Below are 26,455 nucleotides of genomic sequence, written 5' to 3'. Positions count from 1 at the left end.
TTAGGCTGTCTCTACCCAGAGAACCCCAGTCCTCTCCCTGGAACTGACCTCCAGAGCCTGAGTCTCAGCACTCAACCCCCCACCACTGTGGTGTCTCAGGCTGTGATGTCCAAAGAGGTGGTTCTGATGGTCTCCGTGGCTCTCTCTCTACTTTGTCTTCCTCAGTCCAGCTGCTGTGCTTTTCTCTGAGGCTTTGCGGTCCCTCTGGCTCAGCTGATCTCACCATCAGTTAGGTGGCTTCCCAGGGTATGGGTTCCTTTCTTCTTTCACAGCTCCCTCTCAGGAGTGCTAGTCCCATCCTGATTCCTTCTTCTTTTCTCTCTCTCTCTCCCCCCTCTTTTGTTTTATCCAGTTATGTGGAGGATTTCTTGCCCTTTTTGGAATTTTAAGGTGTTCTGCCAGTGTTCAGTAGATGTGCTCTGCAAATTGTTCTACATGTAGTTTTTTTGTTTTGTTTTGTTTTTTTTTGATGTGTTTGTGGGAGAAAGTGAGCGCCACGTCTTACTTCTCCACCATCTTTATCCCCCCCTCCACTGGTTTTTAAAGGTAGTGTTTGGGGGGCTTGTGTGTGTCTCAAAAGCAGGAGTTAAACATTGAAGTGCCTGATGTGGGATTCAAGCCCTTAGCTCCGTAGGGAGAAGCTCTGGTTTCAAGTCCCTTTCTGGTTGTGGGTTACCACACCAGGGTTGGTTTTAACTCTCTTCTACCTGCTTCAATCTGGGTTTTTTCCTCATTTGCCTGGTGTGTGGCATTTGCTTGCTAGTCTCCCGCTCCCCTGAGGAAATTATTCATGTATGGCTATAGATTTAGTGTGTCTGAGGGAGGAGGTGTGTTCAGGATCTTCCTAAGTCACTATTTGGCACTGAAATTTTCAAATACCAGTCTTTGAGACCTTCCCAGATATTCCTAGCTAAAATTACGACCCTTTAAGAAAGTCCTATAACTCTAATCATGTTATACCTTGTTTATAGTGATTCGGTCAGACAGTGTATTTTCTTTACTGAATTATGGTGGTGAAGAGGGTGGTTCTATGTTTATTTTTATGACTCCCTCAAGGATTAGAGGAATGTTTGGAATTTGGTGGGCTCTTGAGATGTGGGTAAAACATTGGAAGGAAGGCAGAAGAGGAAAATAAATCTGTACACCCATGGTATCTTCCTTACCCTTAAAGAATGTATTTATACTTAGAGATGTGTATTTACATTAATGTGTCATGCCATTAAACTGGGGACGTCTGGTGCTAGATAAGATGGTGAGCAAAGAATGGCTGCTGGCTCTTTCTCATGCACAACAATTCTGGAGACACCAGACAGGAGAGCTTCACAACCTGGAATATGTGGGAAAATTTTCAACCTAATGAAAGACAACGGCCAAAAATCAACAGCAAATATCACTTTTAACAAAAACTTTAGATGTAGTATTATCTAGGCCTATGTTTGCTGCATGTCAATGAAACCCAAACAACAGTGTTTTAAACACCCAGGGCCTGGCTTTTCCACATAACAAGCAGGAAGTCAGAGGTGGCTGGTACAGCCCTGTGCATGGCCTCACAAAACTTCAGTGTTCTCGGCCCCTTCTCGCTCTCCACTCCACCATCTCACACCTTCACCTTTTCTTCTTATATTCCTAAGGTGGTTTCTGCCTTTTCAGGTACCATAGTCCAGGCAGGAAGAAGTGGGTGGAGAGAAGGGTAAAGAGATGTGGACCAAGCCAGCTGGGCTTGCTGGACAGATTTGTCTTCCTAACATTTCATTGGCTTGGACTGTGTTACACGACTTCTTTCAGTTGGTTCAAAGGCAGCTACATTTCATTTATATAAACAACATTGGTTTCTGTGAGAAAGGGAAAAATAAGAGACTTGAAAAGGAATGAATAACTAGTAGTGTCTGCTTTGTATTCACTTTGGGTTTGAGAAAAACGCAGTGATCCCAACCATGACCACTGCCTACTAAATTAGTACTTGATGTCTTGACTATTGCAAAAAAGTCAGAAATAAACTGGAGTTCCCGTCGTGGCTCAGTGGGTAACGAATCCGACTAAGAACCACAAGGTTGTGGGTCCGATCCCTGGCCTTGCTCAGTGGGTTAAGGACCCGGCGTTGCCGTGAGCTGTGGTGTAGGTTGCAGATGCGGCTTGGATCCCGTGTTGCTGTGGCTCTGGCGTAGGCCGGTGGCTACAGCTCTGATTCGACTCCTGGCCTGGGAACTTCTGTATGCCGCGGGAGCGGCCCAAGAAATGGCAAAAAGACAAAAAACAAAAGAAACAAACAAAAAAAAACATGATATAACTTTGTCAAACTTCTGTGCCAGGCTGCAGAAACCATATCTAGTTGGTTTAAAAGAACGTAACTTCGGAGTTCCTGCTGTGGTGCAGTAGGATCGATGGCATCTTGGGAGCACAGGGATGCAGGTTTGATCCCCAGCCTAGCACAGTGGGTTAAGGATCTGGCGTTGCTGCAGCTGTGGCTTAGGTCACAACTGCGGCTTGAATCTGATGATCCCTGGCCCAAAAACTCCATATGCTATGGGGTGGTCAAAAGAAAAAAAAGTAGTGTGGAGTCTATGAAGCTGACCACATACAAATTTGGAATCTATGTATCTGGGAATAACACCCACAGGACACACCAGACACCTCTCCTGTGGAGAGGCCATGAGTGTCACCATTTGGTAGATGCTGTGTGGAAACTGACAATTCTACCAATCTAGGCACTGGGGATTATGGCCAGAATCTCTGCCACAGCCCAATCTCTGCCTTCTCTCTCCCTTTCAGAATGATTCTTCATGATGCTTTACCCTTTATTTCATTAATCTTCTTTTCAAAAGTCTGTGCTCTAGCTGCACAGGAGTCTGGAAAAAGCAAGTTTCTATCTTTTATCATGGGAGCTGGTGACTTAAAAGGAGAGAAATCTCTTTGAATATCTTGGAAGGATGTTTAAAGATGCTAGGTAGCCAGAAAGGGTGATACATGTCTGTTATAACAGAGAAGGATGGGCAAGAAAGGGACAAAATTCTCCTTTTTAGATGTTCATCATTTATATAGATACCTCTTCAAATTCAACCAGTTTTTAGAACTGAAAAGAGAGTTCTGCAAGACAGCCAGATGTGTGATCAATGTATAAAAATTCATTCTTCCTTACCGAAAATAACCTATTAGAAGTTTGTATAGAAAATATTTTAATAGCAACACAACATATAATATATTGAAATTAAGCTAATAAAGAATATAAAAATTATTATAGAAAATTTGACTATGAAAGAATTTTTTAAAAACCTGAATAAATGAAACAAAATATCATGCTAATGAATGAGATAATTTAACATTTTAAAAGTTTAATTCTCCCAAAATTAGTCTGTAAATTCAGTGCAATTTATTAAACAACTCCAAAAGGATTTTTTGAGGTAAATCAACAAAATGATTCTCAAATATATTTGAAAAAAAAGACCAAAAAAAAAAAAAAATGGAGTTCCCGTCGTGGCACAGTGGTTAACGAATCCGACTAGGAACCATGAGGTTGCGGGTTCGGTCCCTGCCCTTGCTCAGTGGGTTGACGATCCGGCGTTGCCGTGAGCTGTGGTGTAGGTTGCAGACGCGGCTTGGATCTCGTGTTGCTGTGGCTCTGGTGTAGGCCGGCGGCTACAGCTCCGATTGGACCCCTAGCCTGGGAATCTCCATATGCCGCGGGAGTGGCCCAAGAAATGGCAAAAAAAAAAAAAAAAAAAAGACCAAATATATTTGGTGAATTTCTAAAGGCAATTTTGAAAAATAAGCCAGAGCAATTGAAATGGTGTCACAGGATCAAATCTTTAAACCACAAGGACAGGTTAGAAAGTCAAGAAACAGACCTGTGTGTATATGAGAATGTGTTATATGAGAGAGAAAACTGGAGGAGAAATGGATTATTTAGTAAATGGAACTAAGAAAATTCTCACCGTGGGGAGAAAAATACAATCAGATCCCTATTTATATAAAAGGAAATTCCAAATTTATTTTAAAAACCTAAAGATCAAATATAAGACAGAAGAAGAAAACAGAGGAGACAGTCAGGACAAGGAAAGATTTTTTTAATAAGAATTACAGGTTGGGAATTCCCGCTGTGGCTCTGTGGAAATGAATCTGACTAGTATCCATGAGGAAGCAGGTTCGATCCCTGGCCTTGCTCGGTGAATTGGGGATCCAGCATTGCCATGAGCTGTGGTGGAGGCTGCAGACTTGGCTTGGATCCCACATGGCTGTGGCTGCGGCATAGGCCGGCAGCTGCAGCTCTGATTCGACCCCTAACCTGGGAACCTCCATATTCTGTGGGTGTGGCCCTAACCAAGCAAAAGAAAAAGTATTGCAGGTTGGGTCCTTTGAAACAAACTTAAGATAGAGATTTGTATGCCAGAAGTTTATTGGAGTATGCTTTCAGGCTAGACACACATGGTGAAGTGAAAGAAGCAGGATTCTGTTGATGGGGAAATTGAACTGGGGCAGTCTCAGCCCTTCTCATCTGGCCTGAGTAGACTCAACCACTATTTTTTTGCACAGGCCAGTCATTGGGTGCAGGCTGTTCCCCAAAAGTGGGCATGACCTAGGTTGAGGCAGCTAGTCAAGGGCAATGCCAGAATTTCCCACTTGCTCATCTTGGCTTATTGGATATAATGTGTAAATATCTCTTCTAGATTCTGCTTTCAATTCTTCTGGATGTGTAAAGATCTTTTCCAGATTCTGCTTTCAGTTCTTTTGGATATATACTCAGAAGTGGAATTGCTGGATCATATGATAATTCTATTTTTAATTTTTTGAGGAACTGTCTTATTCTTTTCCATCATGGCTTTACCATTTTACATTCCTACCAACAGTGCACAAGGATTCCAATTTTTCCACACCCTCCCCAACATGCCTTATTTTGTTTTTTTTGAGAGCAGTCATCTAATGAGTACAAGGTAATACCCCATAGTTCTGATTCATGTTTTCTAAATTTATTTTTTAATTAAAGTGTAGTTGATTAACAGTGTTGTGCCAGTTTCTGCTGTACAGCTTGATTTGCATTTTTAAATAGAACTTGTTTTTTATGTCAAATTTTTATAATTATAAAAGCAACCCATATTCATTACAAAAAAGTTGGAAAATAGGGAAAATCATAGCGAAAAAAATCTCATGCTGTAGAGCAGAAATTCTCACAACATTGTCCATCAGCTATACTTTAATAAAAACATTTAAACAAAACCTCAGAATCCTGATAACTTTAAAATAATCAGTGTTGATACTTTGGTTTGTGTCTTTCCAGGTTTTTTCCTATCTGTATTTCCAGATGGCTGGTGCTAAGCCCTTCTGCCCCTTTGAGCAATTTAGAAAAAAATTATCTTCTTCTCTAGGTGAATACAGCCCTGTGCCAGGGTATGTGGCTTGGCAAGCAGAGCACAGCTAGATTTCAGATCTCACCTGCCCTTAGGGCAGGTACCTGATGCAGTGAAGAACTTGAAAAACTCTATGCTGTAGTACTTATCGTACCAAGGGATTTATTTCATATTTTTTATAAAGCTGAGATCATAGTATTAAACTATATTTGGATAGAATCTAACTTATTTATATTCATTCCTATTTATCAGTTAAATTGTTTCCAATGTTTTGATATTATAAACACTAGCTGAGATGACAATATTTGTAAAATATTCACATTTAGAATTATTTCTTTATGATAATATTTGTAGAAATTGCCTTGAAAACTAAATTCACTGAGTGTTTATTATGTGCCTGAGACTGTGCTCAGAAATATATGGAGAGACAGAAATATACAATCCTTATTCCAAACCAATGATGTAGGTACTATGGTTGCTATTTTTAGAGAGAAAGTAGAGGCACACTTAGAAATGTGTAAGAATACTTGGTTATTTCATCCAGGTCACAAAGCTGGAGAGCAGTAGAGCTGGGTTTTGAACACATGTCTATCAGCTGCACCTGCTCCAGAACCTGGGTCCTTAACATGCTCTGATGACTCACTTTAAAAGAGAAGAGAGATGGATTTGAGAGGAGTTCTAATATTAGGGAAGCCTTACATCATCAGTGGAGTAGACCCTGACCACTTGACAATTTCCATAGGAGTAAGAGACCACTCAAAAGCAGGAAGTTTTATGGAGTTCCCACTGTGGCTCAGTGGTAATGAACCCCACTAGTATCCATGAGGATGCAGGTTCGATCCCTGACCCTGCTCAGTGGGTTAAGGATCTGACATTGCAGTGAGAGTGACGTTGGTTGTAGATGCGGCTCTGATCCTGTGTGGCTGTGGCTGTGGTGTAGGCCAGCAGCGGTACCTCTGATTCGACCCCTTGCCTAGGAACTTCCAGGATAATATTCTAACAGACTATATACATTATTTATTTCTGAGCTCTTTTTTAAGAAAAGCAACTTAAGAAGATAATTTAAATTTAGTTTTAATTGGACTACAAATGATAATGTTTTCATGATTTTTTTTTTTAAATTTAGATTCCAAGCTATCTGGGTCAACAAAGAGATGTTTTGATGTTCCCCTCTCAGACCATTCACTTCGCTATGCTATAGCTTAACTTCCGTTTTCGTTAAGCAGAGGGTGATACTTTTTGTCCATTTTCTCAAAGAGATGTTAGGATATGGATTATAGTTTTATGAGCTGTGTGAAAGAAGACTGTAAATATGTGTGTGTTAAGAAACTTCTCTCCTCTTTTCATGGATTTTGGGTCTTTTAAATATTGAATATTTTGAGAAATACATAATACAATTTAAGACATAATTACATTTCAAGTGGGATTATAGGAAGTAAAAAAAAAAGGAAATCTTTTCTGGCTTCTGCACTAAAGAAATCTAATTAAAAAAAACAAATCTAATTTTAATTCTTCAACATGCAAATAACACACCTAAAGAGGGTACAAATAAATGAATGAGATAAATTAATGAAAAGTACAAGTTAGAAATGGTTGATATTATGTTATTAATATATGCATTCAAAACCAATGTACTTATTTCTAACTTCTTGATTAACTATTGTAACTTCTTAATTATTATAACTTCTAAAGTAGTAGGATTCAAATCAATGACTGTTTACTGGATGTGTGCTGTTAAAAATACACACATCTCCAAACCAGAACTCACATATTGCCAATGGGAGTGTAAATTGGTATAGCTACTTTGGAAAACTATTTGGCAGTATTAACTGAGTCCTATTGATGTATACAGCCTTGATTCTAGCAATTCCACTCCTAAGAGAATGGGATCCTGGTTATGCCAGAAATAGAGAAAAGCACCAAGAAGAGAATAAAAATACAGGGTCATTCTAGTATGGGTAACAATTATTAACATTTAAAAAAATTATTAATATTTTTAAAGTGAACCATATTTTTATGTACTGTTTTACAGCAAGCTTATTTTATACAATAATGAAAACATTTCCATTTATCAATATTTTAAAAAAATCTGCCTATATTCTAACATGGCTAAACCATAACATATATTGCCTAATGCTTACCATAATTCTGTCTTGTGGGGTACTTAGGATATTTCTAACATTTTACTACATTTATTTATTTTTATTTATTTTTTAATTTATTTTGGTCTTTTTAGAGCCGCTCCTGAGGCATGTGGAGGTTCCCAGGCTAGGGGTCCAATCAGAGCTGTAGCCGCCCACCTATGCCACAGCTACAGCCCCTTGGGATCCAAGCTGTGTCTGCAGGCAACACCATAGCTTACAGCAACACCAGATCCTTAACCCACTGAGTGAGGCCAGGGATTGAACCCACAACCTCTTGGATGCTAGTCAGGTTCACTAACCACTGAGCCATGATGGGAACTCCCACATTTTACTGCATCTAAATAATATTGCTCGTAATGGACATTCTATATATAAACTTACAGTAAATATTTGAATATTAAATTCTTAGAAGTGAAATGTCTGGTTTAAAAAGTATGTACATTTTGGGAGTTCCCGTTGTGGCGCAGTGGTTAACGAATCTGACTAGGAACCATGAGGTTGCGGGTTCAATCCCTGCCCTTGCTCAGTGGGTTAACAATCCGGCGTTGCCGTGAGCTGTGGTGTAGGTTGCAGATGCGGCTCGGATCCCGAGTTGCTGTGGCTCTGGCGTGGGCCGGTGGCTACAGCTCCGATTCGACCCCTGGCCTGGGAACCTCCATATGCCGCGGGAGCGGCCCAAGAAATAGCAGCAACAACAACAACAACAACAACAAAAAAAAAGACAAAAAAAAAAAAAAGTATGTACATTTTAATTATTTGACATAAATTGCTAAAATTATTGTAATTTATACTCCTTTCAGCATGTAGTGATATTGTCCCAACATCCACAACAGGCAAAATTATTTTTTCTAATCCTTGCCAAATTTATTTAGTTGTTACTGTTACTTAGTTTTACTTAATATGGTTTGACTTTTTAAAAATACTGGCTTTTTAAAAAGAGACCTCTCTGGAGTTCCCCTCGTGGTTCAGTGGTTAACGAATCTGACTAGGAACCATGAGGTTGTGGGTTCGATCCCTGGCCTTGCTCAGTGGGTTAAGGATCTTGTGTTGCTGTGAGCTGTGGTGTAGGTTGCAGACGCGGCTTGGATCCCACGCTGCTGTGGCTGTGGCGTAGGCCGGTGGCTACAGCTCCAATTAGACCCCTAGCCTGGGAAGCTCCATATGCCTCGGGAGTGGCCCAAGAAATGGCAAAAAGACGAAAAAAATAAAAAAATAAAAAAAGACCTCTCTGTTCACATCTCCTTTCGACTATTTTTTATTCTTATTCACTTATAAGAAGTAGCAACCAAAATTCTTTTATTATATATGTTGTAGATATTATTTTTCTGCTTTATTACAAGCTTTTCCTGTTTCAAACTCCTTTACCAAACTAGCAAAGTCTGATCATTTAATTTGTTACCTTGAGGAAGCAGAACTTAGGAGGAGAAACTATCACAGACAGACGGCATTAGGTACTTTTGTTGAACTTTCTTATGTTTTCATTTCATGTCCTTTCTCTCCTTCTTTTCCCTCTCCTTCACTTTTAGTAAGACTTACTTCCTCTAAAACCATGACTCTGTTTCACTCCCAGAGGGTACAGTGGATGTATCTGAAATTCATATTTGCAGAGAGGGAACTAACATTCTTAAGTGTCTGCCAGGCACTGTTCTAGACACTTCACTACATTAATTAACTTTGTGTGTAAAACAACCCGAATCAGAGTTCCTGTTATGGTTCAGCAGTAAGGAGCCTGACTAATATCCATGAGGATACAGGTTTGATCCCTGGCCTCACTCAGTGGGTCAAGGATCTGGCATTGCCGTGAGCTGCAGTGTAGGTCACAGGTGTAGCTCGGATCCTGCATTGCTGTGGTGTAGGCCAGTAGCTGCAGCTCCAATTCCACCCCGGCCTGGGAACTTCCTTATGCTACAGGTATGGCCCTAAAAAGCAAAGAAAACAAACAAATAAGTCAGTATTATTTTCTTCATTTTATAAACTGAGGAATTTGAAGATCATTTAAATAAATCACATGTCCTGTCTTTACTGTCTTGAGCTTCTGGATTTCACCTCAACCTGCTCCTTTTTTTTTTTTTTTTTCCCTTTTAGCCTCACCCTTGGCATATGGAAATTTCCTGGCCAGGGATCCAATCTGAGCTGCAGCTGTGACCTATGCCATAGTTGCAGCAACACTGGATCCTTAACCTACTGTGCCACAGCAGGAACTCCCCAACCTGCTCCTTTTGAACTCTTCTCCATCTTTATTACAGTGAGATTCCATTCTTCCAGCAGCTCAGGCCAAAAACCTCAGCGTCATCCTTGTTTCCTTTCCTTTAGGCTCCTTATCCACAGAGGAATCCCTGTTAGCTCCTCACCACCACCCCTGTCTTCCTGGTCCAATCACTACCCTCTTGCTCCTGGATTATTTCAATAGCCTTCTCCTTGGTCTTTGCTTCAGCCCTAACCCTTACCATTTATTCTCAACCCCATAGTGGAAGTGATCCATTTACAGTGTCAGAAGATGCCGCTTTTCTACACATTGGGTTTTCTCCAATGGCTTCCAACTTGCTCAGAGTAAAAGCCTTGTTGATCTGTGTCACTCTTACCTCTTACTTCTCTGATTTCATCTCCACTCTCCTACCCTGGCCTCTTTGTTGCTCCCAGCACACACTCAGGCATATTCCTGCCACTGGGCTTTTGTACTTTCTGCGCTTTCTGCCTCAAAAATTGTCTGCCCTGATATCTTGTTTCCTAACCTCCTTCTGGCCTTTGCTGAAATGTCACCTCCAGAAGTTTGCTTTGATCACCTATCTAAAAGAGTACTCCTCATACTCCTTATGTCCTGTCCCTGCCTACTTTTTCTCCATAGCATTTCTAACTATACGTCAGTCCACATATTTTTCTTCATCATCTGGAAGGTAAGCTCCATGAGAGCTAGGGTTTTTATGTTTTTGTTCTCTGCTGTGTCTGGAACTCCTAGAAGAATGCCTAGCATGTAAAAAGGACTCAGTAGTGACCGAATAAATGATACTCCTAAATTCCATTTGTTACAACAGGCCAAGGTGGCCTGCTGGGCAGAACTTCCCAGTTTCTACTCATCTCTCTATCTCCCTGTCCTTTCCCAGCTTTTACTTAGGAGCCACTTTTCCACATTTGTTATAGGTGGAAGGCTGGTGAATCCTGAGAGGTATTTGCCGCAAGTGCATTCCTGCTGCATCACCATGTATTGCTGGTACATAGATACGAAGAAGTGTGAAGCTTGCATCCTCTGATCACTGCAGTTGCAAGAGAGAATCTGAAACTACATATACTTGATTTTGGTTGTCTCCTGAAGCACTGAGAATTGAAGGAGGAAGTTACTTTCTCCAAAGGAGAATTTGGTGAGGCGCCAGCAGGATGCTGCTGCAGTGGGGGAAGCTCCATGTCCACCTTTGTCCGCCTTTGTGGCCCAATGGGATCAGATTGAGGCTCACCTCAAGTTTCAGCCACACCAACCACAGGGCTCTGAAACTGCCAAGAGAGCCTCTAAGAATTTGTTTCCTGGATTTAACATTCAGAAAACAGAGTGCCACCCAAACACGCAGGGGGTGTGGGAGGCCAAGGAATGGGAAGGGGAGGTGGTGATGCCAGCTTGGCGTTGTTCAAGGTCTCTGAAGAAGAGCAGTAGGCAAATGTGGGGCTAGGACTTCCGAGGTCGGAGCTCTGGGAAGGATGGTGAGAGGACATGGGACAGTGCCAGAGGCTTTACCACCACACCCGGGCAGATTCCTAATCGGCTCTCCTCTTTTCTGGGAGTCCTGAGTTGGGGAAAATTCTTTTTGCTGTAGAACTGTCCAAATTAAAGAGCCCTTATTTTTAGGGGGAAAATTGCCATTGAACTGTGACACGTATGCATATACTCCAGGGTCCGTGTTGCATGAAGTCGTTTGACTTTCTTCTCTCAGCAGAACCCCCCAAATGAACGTGTTTTGGTTAGACTGTAAACCGTGTGTGTGTTCGTGAAGGGGTGACATTCTGAAACTGTAAAACGTGTGTGTATGTGTGTGTGTGTTCATGTATGTGAAAGGGCGAAGCTCCGAAGGGCGAGGTGCCCTCCATTCCTGGGCGGTTAAGTTTCGGTGGAAACTTTCCCTCCGAGGCCCCGCCTCCTTCACCTTGGCAACGGGGACTGGGGTGCAGGCAGCTCAAGCCCGCCCCACCCCCAGCACCTGGCGGCCGCGCGCCCCGGGGGCAGGGGCGGGGCTTGCGGAGGGGCGGGGTCTGGCGCAGGCTGCCCTGGGCCACCCTGCAGGTTGGGCCCCGCCCCAGCTTGGCCCGCCGGGTGCTGCCCAGGGCGTGGGGTTGGGGGGGTGGAGGAGGCCGGAACGGCAAGGCTCCACCACTGGGTGACGCGCCGGCGGAAAGTTGCGTTGAGACCTCCCGCCTGGCACTTTCTTCCCGGGACCCCGCTCCTGAGTTGGATCGGACACGAAGGAAACCGGGCCAAGAGCTGTGAACCACCACTGCCCCGGTGCCGACGACTGTCCAGGACTGGGCAAGGTGTCCGCTCCCCCTTCCTCGTGGTATCCAGCGCTGTTGGTGGCTCGGGGCCCCGCGTCCCCAGGACGTCGGCACAAACTTTCTGTCCCCGGACAGTTCTGGCGAGTCCCGCACCACGCGGGGAGGAGGAGCGGCGGCCCCTGTCAGGTACCTGGCGTGCGGATCTGAGATTTGCGCTGGAGGGATTCTTTTATTTTCGGGATTATGGGAAGGGGGAGAGCAAAGGCGTACTTCCCTGCATTCTTCAAATGGGCGGGAGGAGCCGGAATTGGCATGGGGCCCCGCTGGGAATATCCCAAACAAGATCAGTGTGTCGGCAAGGCGCTGCGACCCTCGAAGGTGGCTCCCAGAGCTTCGGACCGGGCGTTACTCGGTGACTAATGGGGGAGGGAGAGCTAGCTTGTTTTGACTGAGGATAGCATCAGAGCTCTCCACCCCTTTCCTTGGTCCCTGGGGCCAGAGAGCTGGGTCCTACGGGACAAACTGGCAAAGGCGAAGAGATCTGGGGCTCAGTTTTCCTCTCCCAACCTCCTTGCTTTTCCACAAAAGGCAGAGGCGGTGCAAGCCTGAGGTTTGCAGCACTTTTCTGGCGTGAGGACTTACTTGTTGGGTGGCTCTTGCTCAATTTCATCCAGGTCTCTAATGAAACTGTGTTCAGGTTGTGGTTATTGATGATGTATGCGTGTGTGTGTGTCCAGCTCCGACCTTAACAAAGGTCCCTTGTTAATTCCACTTCTGCTAGGGAGTAGAGCTAGCTGCTGTCCTACTTCAAGCCCAGCCAGAGGAAGGTGTTGGTGGTAGCGGTAGCCTGGTTTGTTGGGGACTTTGCGAATCACGTGGACAGATTCGATGAATTAGCCCAGCTCTGTCCCACCCACTTGGACCCATGCATTCTTAGTAGACCCGTCTTCCACCATTCAGCAGGAGGCCCAGCCTTAGCCTTCCAGGATGGGGGATGTTCCCAGTGGAGGAAGGAGCCCCAGACAGGAGAGACAGCCCTGAGGAGTAAACAGTGCTCACCAGTTGTTGCTTCCCTGTAGATTGGGTCCACTATCTGCCTTTTCTGGAAGGGTCCTGCTGTCACAATCATCTCTTTAGGAAGTCAGCTGTGCTGTGCTAATAGCTACAGCAGCTCTGATGAAATTATGTAGGTCATTGAAAAATAATTCCTGCCTAATCACCTTTATCCTGTTGATTAGCACGAGAAAAGATTTCCTCTCCTTAATGTACCATGCCTGGTTGGCAGGGTCACCTGCTTGACCTCAAGTTCACTCGTACCCTTGGCATCAGACAGGAAGTTTCCCCTGAAACTGCCCAAATGTAGCATCCCACAGTCCAGGTCCACATTTGGAGAACTTAAGTGGTCTTTTCTGGACAGCGAGTAAGCAGAAGAGGCCATACATTTCCTCTTCAGTGCAGCATGCTTATTGGCTTTAGATAACTTTGCAGCTAGTTAAAGGCTGGTGTCTTTTAGTTCCAGTTAATCCCTTTCTGCAGAGCTCCTAAGAATTGTGTCGATGCTTGTCTTGAAATAAATTAAGTTTAGCTTCCCAACTGTCATTTGTCCTGTAGCCTTGGGGACAGGATTAAACTGTGTGGGGCAGGTGGAAAGAGCAAGAGAAACCGAGTGTCACTAAACAAAATTCAGCGAGAGATTTAGAGTGGTCTGATAATCTAGGCCTAACTACCCAGTTAGCTTCCTCTTTGCCTCTAAATAGAGACACTAATGGTTATGTCACTTTTAATATAGGACTATGAAGACCAGGAATGAAAGGACTGTTTTACTATAGTGTCAATAATGCATTGCTGGACAGTTCTTCACGATAAGTCCCAAATTTGATTTAAAACGCTTTCTTTTAAAGTTTTTTTTTTTGCCATAATAGGAAGTCAGTAGATTATGTCTGCATGTCAAAAAGCAGATGTAAAAGTATGCAGAAATATAGAGGTACACCTTGGCAGAAGCCTGAGGAGTAACTTTTGAAATTATGTTCTTGTATTACTTTTAAAAAGAAAATTGGATAATGAAGCCCCTTCTCTCTGCAAATATAAAGCAGAATGGCTTTTTATGACTCCAGCTTAGATGTTCCATCTTTGTTCTATGTGCCTTTGTCTTGTAGGGCAATTTATAGGCCCTTTAAAGAGCTGGACCCTCAGAGTCTGGTCTTGGAACATGATTTACATCTGCTTCACTCTTACTCTGTCACTTCCAACTTTTCATTTTTAGCCTGTGTAAGGAAAACAGCACTCAAGAGTGATCAGTAACTTCAAGGACTTCACTTATGAGGATCTCTTAGTGAAGAGAGTCACAGAAAGTAACATTTAAAAAAATTAAAAAAAAATTTTTTTAGGGCTGCATCTGAGACATATGGAGGTTCCTGGGCTAGGGGTTGAAACAGAGCTGCAGCTGCTGGGCAACACCATAGCCACAGCAATGTGGGATTCAAGCCTCGTCTGTGACCCACACCACAGCTCAAGGCAACGCTGGATCCTTAACCCACTGAGCAAGGCCAGAGATTGAACCCGCATCCTCGTGGGTCCTGGTCAGGTTCATTTCCACTGAGCTACAACAGGAATTCCTTTTTCATTTTATTTTATTTTTCATTTTTAGAAAGTAGCATTTTTATGGGAGTTCCCATCATAGCACAGCGGAAGCGAATCTGACCAGGAACCATGAGGTTGTAGGTTCGATCCCTGGCCTTGCTCAGTGGGTTAAGGAAAGGGGTTGCCTTGAGCTGTGGTGTAGGTGACAGATGTGGCTTAGATCTGGCGTTGCTGTGACTGTGGTGTAGGCCAGCACCTGTAGCTCTGATTAGACCCCTAGCCTGGAAACTTCCATATGCCTCAGGTGCGGCCCTAAAAAGCAAAAAAAAAAAAAAAAAAAAAAAAAAAGGGGAAAAAAGAAAAGTATAGTGCTTTATGAGTAATGAAAGTGCTTTCACAGGTACCATATTTGTGCTTTGTGATATTAACTGCCATTTTGTAGTTGGTGCTATTATATTCAGATTACACAGGATGAAAACAGCTGAGATTATTCAGAGAAAATAAGGAATTTTAGGTGCGTTATGTTGTTTCTACATGTGGTGGACTCACACCTGAATTCAGGATTTCTGATTTAGAGGCCAGGCTTTTAATTTTTCTCTTGCATTTTGTGAAGTATTTGAATGTGAAATGGGATCTTATTTCTCATAAATTAAAATGTGTGCTCACTGAAAACAGGACTGTATAGAAACACATGCTGATACATACGTGTGTGTGTATGTAGTGTTTATATCCTTCACATCTCAACAGTATAGCTGCCGCCTGGGGGGTGGGATGGGGGAATAAATGCCCCAATCGTTGGAATAAGGAACTTTTGATAGGGTCTATAATTGAAAAAAAAATCAGAAAATGGTAATTTAAACATGTACTTTACAAATATGGAAGTAATCATTAGATGAAACATCTCCAGGCGTTGAAAGCGCTTCTCTGGGGGAATGGAAATTAAGGGTGAAGAGGAGCCAGGCAGGAACCTGCTGTTTTTGCCCATGTACCTTATAACCAATTACCTTAAGCTTTATACTCTGTACATGTATATTATTTTTTTTAGATATCCTTTGGCAAGGAGAGAGTAAAGTTTTGTTCTCCAAATTTTAGAGCCGAAAGGGACCACAGAGATTCTTTATTCCCAGTTCTTTCATTTTGCAAGAGGACGTTGAGGTAGAGGAGTTGGATTGTTTCGCCAAGGTCACGGGACTGTGGAGAACAGACCTCTCCCCACGCAGGTTCACACTCTTCCCCAGGCAGGTGGAAATTTCCCCCCATCCTTGCTTGCGATTCCTCAGTATCTTTCCAGGCACTTCTCCCTTCCCCTTTCCCTCTAGTTTTTCCAAGTTTGAATAGGTTACAAAACTGTGGATTCAAGAGTAGGTAGTTATCTCTGATTCCTCATATTTCCATTATGAAAATGCTTCAAATAGTGTCCACATCTGCAGAATCTCTTGCTTTTTTAGGGGTGGTGGTGGTGTTCATTCTCCAATAGCTTTTAATTAGAGACAGAGACACTTGTGCAGTTTGTCTGCAACTCTCCAGGAGTGGAGAGTGTTGCTCAGTTGAATCTGATGAATACAGGAGTTTGGGCTAAACCTTTATCCCTAGAAGCTATTACTAACTGGAGATGCTGAGGGGGCCCTTCCAATATCTATGTGTTGCTTGATTTTGAAATTTTGAGAATAAGGAAACAGTTTTCTTTCAAAGGATCAGTAGAGGCAGGTGATATTTTAGAACTATAATAGAAAAAATTTTACCACCCCGGGATTTCCCTTTTTATACATAAGGTTTTCTCCTACTTCCCTTCCGATTATAATAGTAACTTAAAACTTTATTTAAAAAAAATTTTTTGTCTTTTTTAGGATCATACCAGTGGCAAATGGAGATTCCCAGACTAGGGGTCGAATTGGAGTTTGAGCCACTGGCCTACACCACAGCCATAGCAACACCAGATCCAAGCCGCATTTGTGACCTACACCACAGCTTACGGCAACGGCAACGCCGGATCCTTAACCCACTGAGCAAGGCCAGGGATCAAATCCACATCCTCATGGATCCTAATTGGGTACATTAACCACTGAGCCACAATGAGAACTCCTAAACTTTATTTTTTCTGATTATGCACACAGTACATGTTATTCAACACTCAAACATTCCAGAGATACGTAATGTTGACAGTTAAAGTGTGCTGTGATCTTGTATTCTAGAGAATCTTCCCCCAACCTTCCCTATGTTAAAATATATTTACTATTGCCATTGTTAGTTGTGGGTGGGGTAATACGAAACACCTTTCTCCTTGGATTTTCTTTCTTTCTTCTTTTTTTTTTTTTTTTGTTTTGTCTTTTTGCCTTATCTTGAGCCACTCCCGTGGCATATGGAGGTTCCCAGGCTAGGGGTCCAATCGGAGCCTTAGCCACTGGCCTCCGCCAGAGCCACAGCAACATGGGATCCAAGCCGAGTCTGCGACCTACACTACAGTTCACGGCAACGCCGGATCCTTAACCCACTGAGCAAGGCCAGGGATCGAACCCGCAACCTCATGGTTCCTAATTGAATTCGTTAACCACTGCACCACGACGGGAACTCCGGATTTTCTTTTTAACTTGATATATCTTGAAAATGTTTCCATGACCAAACATACAGAGCCTTCCGGCTGTCTAGTATTGCATCACAGTTTATGCAAACAATTTACTCTTGTTGGAAATTTGGATTGTTTCCCATTTTTCTTTAATAGGAACGGTGCTTTACAGAGCATCCTTTAAGAATACCTTTGTGCACTTGTGTACATCTTTTGTGTCGGAAAGGTTTGGGAACGTGTCAGAGGTATGAAAGTGTTAAACTTCTCTAATTTACATGTCTTCCAGTTGTGTCTGTGCATTTTAAATTATATGAATAGCTTTTTTCTTTTTGAACGGATCAGACCGAAGATAGAAATTATCAATACATGGCAAGACTCTGAAACAAGAGGTCATGGTCACAAAAGGCCCTGAGCTTTTAGCTAAGGCTCACCCCATTTCTTCACATTTCAGGTTCTTTTTGGTTTTAATGGCTTCCCCAAGAGAAGATAGTAATTGATAACAGCTATAAAAATACTCTGCAGTTGTTGGATGAGCTGCTAATTACTTTTTATGGAACATAGTTTTAAAAAATTTTTTTCTTAGCATTATTCTAGGGCATGTCATTAAGGAATTCAGAGAATCAACTAGGTTTTGCCAAGTGAGTATATTTTAGTTCCTCTTCTTGTGTTAATACTTATCTCTGTTGAAATGTTGGTCATGGGTCAATTTTAAGATCTTTAGGCCTGTAGGAAGCCCCAGGAACCGATTTCACTCATCTGTGTGTGTAAAATGTGAAATAAGATACCTCGGCTAAATTTTGTAACTTGGGCTCCTTGAAAGCAGGAAAATTGCAGGAATTCCTGTGGCTAAGTACTTATTGACCATCATAGAGAGTTGATTAATATTTTCATGGAGTCTAAGCTCTGTTCATAACCATCCAATTAGATTATGCTTCGTTCTTCAAGATGAGTATCTTCTATTTTGTCTGTTTTCATGGAACTTGTACTTGGAGTTCATGATTTTCTTTGTAATATATAAAAATGAATATAAAAATATATTAACAAATATAAGTGTGCACACATACACAACCCTACCTGTACGTATTTGTATGTGTTTATATATATGTATATACACACACACATGAGTGTGTATGTGTTCATGCATAAGTGATATAAGCTATACTTTAAAAATATCATCATTAGGTCATTTGGCATGAATACTTTGTACATCCTCGAAAAGAGGATGATGTTTGCTGGTATTTATTAAGAAAAATGTTTCTTGGTATCTTTTTTTTGGCTGCACCCATGGCATGCAGAAGTTCCCGGGCAAGGAATTGAACCCAAGCCACAGCAGTTGACAACACCGAATCCTTAACCACTACGCCACCAGGAAACTCCTCTTGATACTTTTTGTATGAAAAAGTCCTTAATAAAATAAGAACTTGTTAGGATACAGGGGAAACTTCATAGTTTGCATACAGTTCTTGAATATATATATATATTTTTTTTTTCTGTGGGAAGGTGCAGTGTATCTAATGTATTAGTTTTGACTATTGCCTATTCTCTAACATGGTCATTTTTTGGATAAGCTGAATATTTACAATCTCTCCTGTTTGTGTATGTTGTACAGTGGTTACACTTTTGCTTACTTTAAGCAAGCTGCAGTAATTTAAATGCTTATGAAAAATGTGACAACAGGACTTTTTTTTTTAACTTTTTATTTATTTATTTATTTTTCTTCTTTTGGCAATTTCTTGGGCTGCTCCCACAGCATATGGAGGTTCCCAGGCTAGGGGTCTAATCGGAGCTGTAGCCATTGGCCTATGCCAGAGCCACAGCAACGTGGGATCCGAGCCACGTCTGTGACCTGCACCACAGCTCACAGCAACACCGGATCCTCAACCCACCGAGCAAGGCCAGGGATTGAACCCGCAACCTCATGGTCCCTAGTCGGATTTGTTAACCACTGCGCCACTATAGGAACTGCGACAACAGGACTTTTATTGACCTTGATTCGCTTCAGGAAACACTGAACAATCTCTTTACTTGAGTTGTATTAAAAGCTTGATTGTTAGGAGTTCCCATTGTGGCTCAGTAATTAATGAACCTGACTAGTATCTTTAAGCATGTGGGTTTGATCCCTGACCTTGCTCAGTGGGTTAAGGATCTGGCATGGCTGTGGTATAGGCCAGCAGCTACAGCTCTAGCCTGGAAACTTCCATATGCTGCAGGTGCGGCCCTAAAAGACAAAAGACAAAAGACAAAACGAAACAAAACAAAACAAACCATAATGGTTAAGGCTAATTTCTTATCAGCTTGATTAAGTCAAACCTTCTCTGAGTTTCCTCCTTGTACTTCACTTCTCACTGTTGAGGACTTAGTATGTTTGATTTGGAAAGCGGACCCCACAGTTGCTCTTGATGAATCAGCTCGTAACTTGTTTAGGTGTCTGGGAACTGGTTGTGTTGCCCCCTCCCTCTTTTTCCCCCTAAAGTAATTCTACCTCTTTGTCATGTTTTAGGAGTGGTCATTCCTCCACAGTGAATCAGAAAACGAGTCAGTTTGATGAGGCTTTTTGACTCAAGCCTGGCTGACTCAACCGGCTGTGATGCCAGCTTCTGTCAGGATGGGCATGCCAGGAACAAACTCTCAGCTTGGCTCCCTTCCTTACATGGGGAGTCCTCACATCTGCATCCTCGTTGCTGACCTTGGCAATCCTAGGCTTGCCCCTCCAGTTTGGATCCTGACGTCAAGTTAAACTGTAGGGTGACCAGAGTAACTCATCTTAATCACCTAGCCTGGTACCTTATTTTGAAGAGAATCCTGTACATGTGTTTCGTTGATGGTCTGCCTCTTACTATCACGTGAGCAGTTATAATGTTCTTCACCTTGTTTTTGTTTCCAGCTTTTCTTTCTGCAATGCGTTTTCATGCCATTATCAGTTTGGTTTTATCCAGTACAGCCTTGCCACCTTCACTGGTTGTGGGCCTTGGTGCCTCCCAGGGTGAATCAGCTTAAGGTGTGATGGTTGAATTTAGGTGCCAATCTGATGGGCCTAGAGGTGCCCAGAGGTTTGGCAAGACATTCCTCTGGGTGTGCCTGTGAGGGTGTTTCTGGATGTGGTTAACGTTTGAGTTGCTAAACTGAGGAAAGCAGATTGCCTTTCCATTTGGGTGGGCCTAATTCAGTCCATTGTAGACCGAAATTGAACAAAAAGGCTGAGGAAGGGAGAATTTGTCCTCTCTGCCTGCCTGTCTTAGAGCTGGGGCATCCATCTCTCTGCCTTTGGCCTCAGACTTGGACTTGAACTTGAACTATATAGTCATCTGTCCCACTTCTCCAGGGGCTGACTCCAAGTCTTGGGTCTTTTCAGCCTTCATAATCGCTTGCTCCAATTCCTTATAATAAACCTTCTATCTGTTTCTCTGCCTCTGTCTCTATAAATACACACAGCCCTCCTTTATATATCTCTTTCCTGTTGGTTCTGTTTCTCTGGAGATCCTTGACTAATATGCAAGGCATCTAGCATCTGGTGCCCCGTGCACATCCTTTGCTCTGGCTGCTGTGCTGATCTGTTCTCCTTCTTAAGCACACTGCCCATTCTTTCTCCATCTCTGCTGGGCTCCTTCTCTTTCCAATTGCTTAAGTGAGTTCTTCGAGGCCCAGGTCAGAGCCTGTGGCCTCCATTAAGCCTTTCTTGGCTATCTTTTCTTGTAGAAATTTCCTGGCATCTGAATAATCTATACTGAAATTTTAGGAATTGAGTCATTTGCTGCCTTCTAGTGTTCTCTTTTATATGGTTGTTCATCCTCCCAGTTATAAACTCCATTAGGCCTTGGACCAAGCACTTCCAATCCTCCATAGTTCTTGCGTTGGCCTCACGTTGCAGGTGGCCAGTGAGTGTTTACAGATTCTTTGTAAAAGTGCTAAACTCTACCAGGGAAGGAAAGGCATGTGTGGGCCTTGTGTCTCAGCCCCCTGTCTTGAGCCCATGGCAGAAATGTCCAGTTCACTTCCCACTGGACCCAGAGCTCTTTATCAGTGCAGTGCTCCAGGGAGATGCTGCCAGTTGTTTGGAGTTGTTACCAGAAATGAAACATATATTATCCTTGACCTAGAACCAACTTTTCCTAAGAAAAAAAAGAGTCATATTTAAAGTCCTTTTGAATTAGCCCTTTCCTGAGGTACAGGTTTGTAACAGTTTTTGCTCTCATCTGCTTTGAGAGAGAGCGTATAATTCCCTTTGCCCTGCATCTGGCTGAGTCGTTTCATGTCTTCCTCTGTAAATATGTTACATAGCATATTTGCATCAATAATTTTGAACAAGGGTGAAGGGGATGAAATATGGAAAGGAAGCTGTATGTCCCTAGGCAGCTTGGATTTGTTGAATTTTATGCACATTTCCTTCAAGCTCTGTGTGATTTTCCTCATTTCTCCTGCAATCGATTGTAGTTTTTGAAGAACATCATTGGAAATCTGAGCTCATTTTGCTCTTTGGTCCTCCTTTTTTTTTTTTTCCCCCTTTTTAAAGGGCCTCACGTGTGGCATACAGAAGTTCCCAGGCTAGAGGTTGAATCAGAGCTGTAGCTGCTGGCCTCCATCACAGCCACAGCAACTTGGAATATGAGCTGCATGTGCAACCCACACCACAGCCCATGGCAATGCCAGATCCTTAACCTACTGAGTGAGGTCAGGGATTGAACCTGCATCCTCAATGGATACTAGTTGGGCTCGTGGCTCAACTCCCTCTTTGGCGTGTCTTTCAGTCTCAGAGTAGTGCCAGCCCTCCGTGCTTTCCATCCCCCCACTCTGTTCTCCTGCACTTACCTTCTAACAGATTACAGTTTACTTATTTATTATGTGTGTTGTTGATCAACTGTCTCCCCAAATAAGGACATAAAGCTCCATGAGGGGGTAGGGATCTTGGCTGTATTAGTTTGGACTGTCTTTGGCTCTTTGTCGCAAGACGTAGTATCTGCTGCGCAGCGTTTGTTGAATTGAGTAGGAATGTGCTAACCTGAAACCCTTCACCCCCACATCCTCTTTGTTGTCTAGGCTTTCTCATGAATCCTCTGGGCCCTCTCTTTCTTTTTTTCTCCTTGTTTCTGACGGTCCCTTCTATCCGGACCTACTTCCTAATGGCACAGCTACCTGTTCCCTAGGTCTGTGCCTTTGTAACAGCCACGTCAGTAGCAGGAGCACTTTATGTGATTATTTACAGCTACAGCTGCTGGTCTACACCACAGCCACAGCAACGTGGGATCCGAGCTGCATCTGCAACTTACCCCCAGATCCTTAATCCACTGAGTGATGCCAGGGATCAAACCTACATCCTCATGGGTGCTAATCAGATTGGTTTCTGCCAAGCCACGACGGGAACTCCAATAGAGTGCTTTAGTATTCCTTGGCTGTTGGAATATGCACATCCATCGCTGTCCCATATCTGATCTCATCTGAAGTGCTTGTGAGTATGTGATGGCAATGAATTCTTTAGGGCCGGTCTGTCACCAGGGACTTCATGTTAGCAAAGTCTTGTCCCATCAGCGGAAGGTCTGGTCCTGTCAGTGGCCGCAGTCCTTCAATGTGTGCTGGGCCTGCTCCCCCCCCCCCCCCCCGCCCCCGCCTTTGTGCTGCCGCCAAATTATAAATAAGGAGCATGCGTCATTGACAGTGGTTTCTGGCCTTCTAGGAACAACCATATTTTCCAGAAAAGAGTGTGTATATGGTATCAGGTCCTCAAGTAATGTGGTAAAAATGAGAAAGGGAGAAAAAACAAAGAAACAGCCACCAACCCCATTTATGGGACTTTTTAACGGAAAGTTCTTGGCTAGATGCCAAAACACTCTTGTCGTCTGAGCATTCATTGGGCAGCCGGGGTTCCATGTGGACCTGTTCAGCAGGAAGTGGAGACACAAGTGTGGAATTGGAAAAGTTGGCCAGAAGGATGTAGACCAGGTAGAGATGAGAGCTGATGACTTGCAGGTTCTCTGCCAGTAAACTGTGTTACTGTCCTCCTGGCCCTTCTCGAGGAGCTAAGACGACAGAGCCATTTTCTTCCCAAAGGCCTCCTGTTCTTGCCTCCAAGCCATGGGAGTGCTCAATAACCATTAGTGTCTAATGATGACACGGGAGTATTCCTCTGAGCACATGGAGAGCTGAAGACGTGTCACCCGTTGACAGGTGCTCACAAATCTCCTTTTGCTGTTTTGAATTATCCCCACCAGGGGAGATGTATACATCTTGTTCTGGCAGAGTGGTCTTAAATATTCATTCCTTTTACCCCTTACTCTAAGAGGAATGCCAGCATTTAGCCCTCAGGCTGCCAGGAGCAATTAGGGAGAAATTGTAGTATAACTTTTTAAAAGAAATTTTTATTACAGTTGATTTACAATGTTCTGTCAATTTCTGCTGTACAGCAAAGTAACCCAGAGTGCAACTTTGTAAAGACACTCATTTTCTGATAGCTCATGTATTTATGCATTAATTTATGACTTCTTTTTAATGGTAGACGGACATGTACTTTAAACATTTTATTTTTATTTTTCAATTTTTAATTTTATTCTTTTTATGGCCACACCTGTGGCATGAGGAGGTTCCCAGGCTAGGGGTCAAATTGGAGCTACAGCTGCCGGCCTACACCACAGCCACAGCAACACCAGAGCCAAGTTATGTCTGCAACCTACATGCAGCTAGAGGCAATGCTGGATCCTTAACCCACTGAGCGAGGCCAGGGATGGAACCTGCATCCTCACAGATGCTCCGTTGGGTTCTTTACCTGCTGAGCCACAGTTGGAACTCCCCATGTGCATTGAGGTTAGTGGAACGTTAGGGGTTAAACGGAGGTCTTTGATCAGTTATACTCTCTGGGAAGTTAATTAGTAGTAAGTAGTTATTGTTGTAAGAGGCAACATGAGCATGGTGGAAAGAGGATGCAATGTGGATGCAAATCTTGTTCAAATGCCTGCTTTTCTATTTAGTAAATGGGTGTCATTGGACTACTTACTTTCCTACAATGAACCTTAGCTTCTTTATCTTTAAGCGGAGATAATAGTGCCCATCCCAGGAAGTTGCCGTGAGGGTTAAATAAGGTAAATAAGATAACACGTGTGAAATGTTTAACACAGACGTAATAATCCACACATGGTGGTTATTATTTATGTACTCATAGAGATTAGCACTGTTCTAGGGATTGTTTAGGAAAGAGTCTTTCAAAAGGTGTGTAAGGTATTTGTCTGCAAGGCCTCAAAAGATGGTGACCTATTTGTATTTGGCGTGCAAAAAATCCAGGACTTGCGATGAAGCGTTATTTGTATTGAATGTAAGCACGAAAACCAGAAAGGTACAGGGCACGGTGGTCATGGTCTTTAAGAATCGCGGTGGGGATTGTATTGGGAGTCCTTTGGTTGTAAATTATAGAAATTGGAACTGTATGGCAGAAAGGGAATTCTTTGGCTGACAGGGCCATAGTGTGGGAGAAATGAGGAACTCTTGGAAGCCCAAACTAGCAACTCCTGTACCACCCAGACACCCTGTCTCTTATCCTGATTTCTCTCTGAGTCCGTTTCCCCTACGTGGCCAGTGCCAGGGCTGCCAGCAAGCCAAGGATCACCCAGAGAGAGAGCCTGACCTTCTTTTTAGTCTCCATCTCGAAATCCCAGAAATGCCTCTGGCTGACCTTGGTCCCTCTGGTCAGGGGCACAAATGATTTGGTAAAAATTGATAGCCTCACATAGAAATACATAGATAGGATGGGGAAAAGGAACAGTCTCCTGAAAGAAAGACTGTGCCCTTCCCACAAGAAAGGAGGGCGCTGCACGCAGGAGCGGGAGGTGTGTTTACTTTTGAGGGGCAGAGGACAGCATAAACTGGTTTGAGGGTGAGACGCAGGTGTGCAGAGCACTGAACCAAAGGCTCAGAGTCCAGAATGAGAAGGTGGGGGTGTGTTAGGATCAGGAAGACTCACAGTGAGTGGTTTGAAGGGCTTGGTTGAGGAGTGTGCATTGATCAGATAGGGCATAAATCCTATGAAGGACATCAAATTGATACAGCCTTGTTGGATCCTGGCTCTTATTCTTCAAAAATAGGTTTCATATTGTAGGCTGAGTATTTATTTATTTATTTTTTAGATTTAAACTTTTTTTTTGTTTTTTTTATTACTCAAATGAATTTATCACATCTGTAGTTGTATAATGATCATAACAATCTGATTTCACAGGATTTCCATCCCACAGCCCAGGCACATCCCCCACCCCCCAAACTGTCTCCTCCGGAGACCATAAGTTTTTCAATGTCTGTGAGTCAGCATCTCTTCTGCAAAGAAGTTCCGTCTGTCCTTTTTTCAGATTCCACATGTCAGTGAAAGCATTTGATGTTGGTGTCTCATTGTATGGCTGACTTCACTTAGCATGATCGTTTCTAGGTCCATCCATGTTGCTAAAAATGCTGGTTATTTTGTTCTTTTTGATGGCTGAGTAATATTCCATTGTGTATATGTACCATATCTTCTGGATCTACTCCTCTGTCGATGGACATTTAGGTTGTTTCCCTGTCTTGGCTATTGTAAATAGTGCTGCAATGAACATTGGAGTACATGTGTCTTTGCGAGTCGTGGTTTTCTCTGGGTAGATGCCCAGGAGTGGGATTGCTGGAACAAATGGTAGTTCTATGTTTAGTTTTCTGAGGAATCTCCATACTACTTTCCACAGTGGTTGCACCAATTTACAATCCCACCCACAGTGTACTAGGGTTCCTTTTTCTCCACACCCTCTCCAGCACGTATTGTTTGTAGACTTTTTGATGATGGCCATTCTGGCTGGTGTAAGGTGGTACCTCATCGTGGTTTTGATTTGCATTTCTCTAATAATGAGTGACGCTGAACATCTTTTCATGTGTTTTTTGGCCATCTGTATGTCTTCTTTGGAGAATTATCTGTTTAGATCTTCTGCCCATTTTTGGATGGGGTTGTTTGTTGTTTTGGTATGGAGCTGCAGAAGTTGTTTATAATAGGCTGAGTATTTAAATTGGTAACTTGAGGACTGAATTGAGTCCACTTGAGAAGTTACACTCATTTGAGTACAGACAAAGTAGTATTTGTAGACAAGAGGCGGATGCCCATCCTGGCCCTACCTTAAAAATGAGATGTTATCAAGAATTATCTTACTTTTCTTGTGTATATTAAAAAACAAAACAAAACTGGGGAGTTCCTGTTGTGGATCAGCAAGTTAAGACCTAGACCAGTATCCATGAGGATTCGGGTTTGGTCCCTGGCCTTACTCAGTGGGTTAAGGATCTGGCGTTGCTGTGAGCTGTGATATAGGTCGCAGAAGCAGTTCAGAGCTGGCATTGCAGTGGCTTGTGGTGTAGGCTAGCAGCTG

The 26,455-nt window shown here is 42.9% G+C and overlaps 2 protein-coding genes across 5 annotated transcripts in view; one reads left to right on the top strand and one right to left on the bottom strand.

The window, feature by feature from the left end:
* The window catches only part of GATB (glutamyl-tRNA amidotransferase subunit B), a 685,553-nt gene that overhangs the window by 293,737 nt on the left and 365,361 nt on the right, over nt 1-26,455 (bottom strand). The gene's annotated exons all lie outside the window — the stretch shown is intronic.
* FHIP1A (FHF complex subunit HOOK interacting protein 1A) overlaps nt 1-26,455 on the top strand; it is a 299,876-nt gene that overhangs the window by 14,549 nt on the left and 258,872 nt on the right. For 2 of the 4 annotated variants that reach the window (XM_021101513.2, XM_084972705.1), the window contains exon 2: nt 10,622-10,839. The gene's annotated coding sequence lies outside the window, so the exon portion shown is untranslated. Of the gene's footprint in view, nt 1-10,621; nt 10,840-11,802; nt 12,146-26,455 lie in introns of those variants that run through there. The other 2 variants (XM_021101517.2, XM_021101515.2) reach the window with 1 other exon arrangement.

The sequence above is a fragment of the Sus scrofa genome, chromosome 8, assembly GCF_054392235.1.
Source record: "Sus scrofa isolate SSC_HxYL_T2T_F1_AM1 chromosome 8, Sscrofa_HxYL_maternal_Yorkshire_Landrace_v2.0, whole genome shotgun sequence".
Classification (NCBI taxonomy): Eukaryota; Metazoa; Chordata; class Mammalia; order Artiodactyla; family Suidae; genus Sus; species Sus scrofa.
The sequence above is the reverse complement of the archived record's forward strand: the minus strand, read 5'-3'. Positions and strand labels throughout refer to the sequence as shown.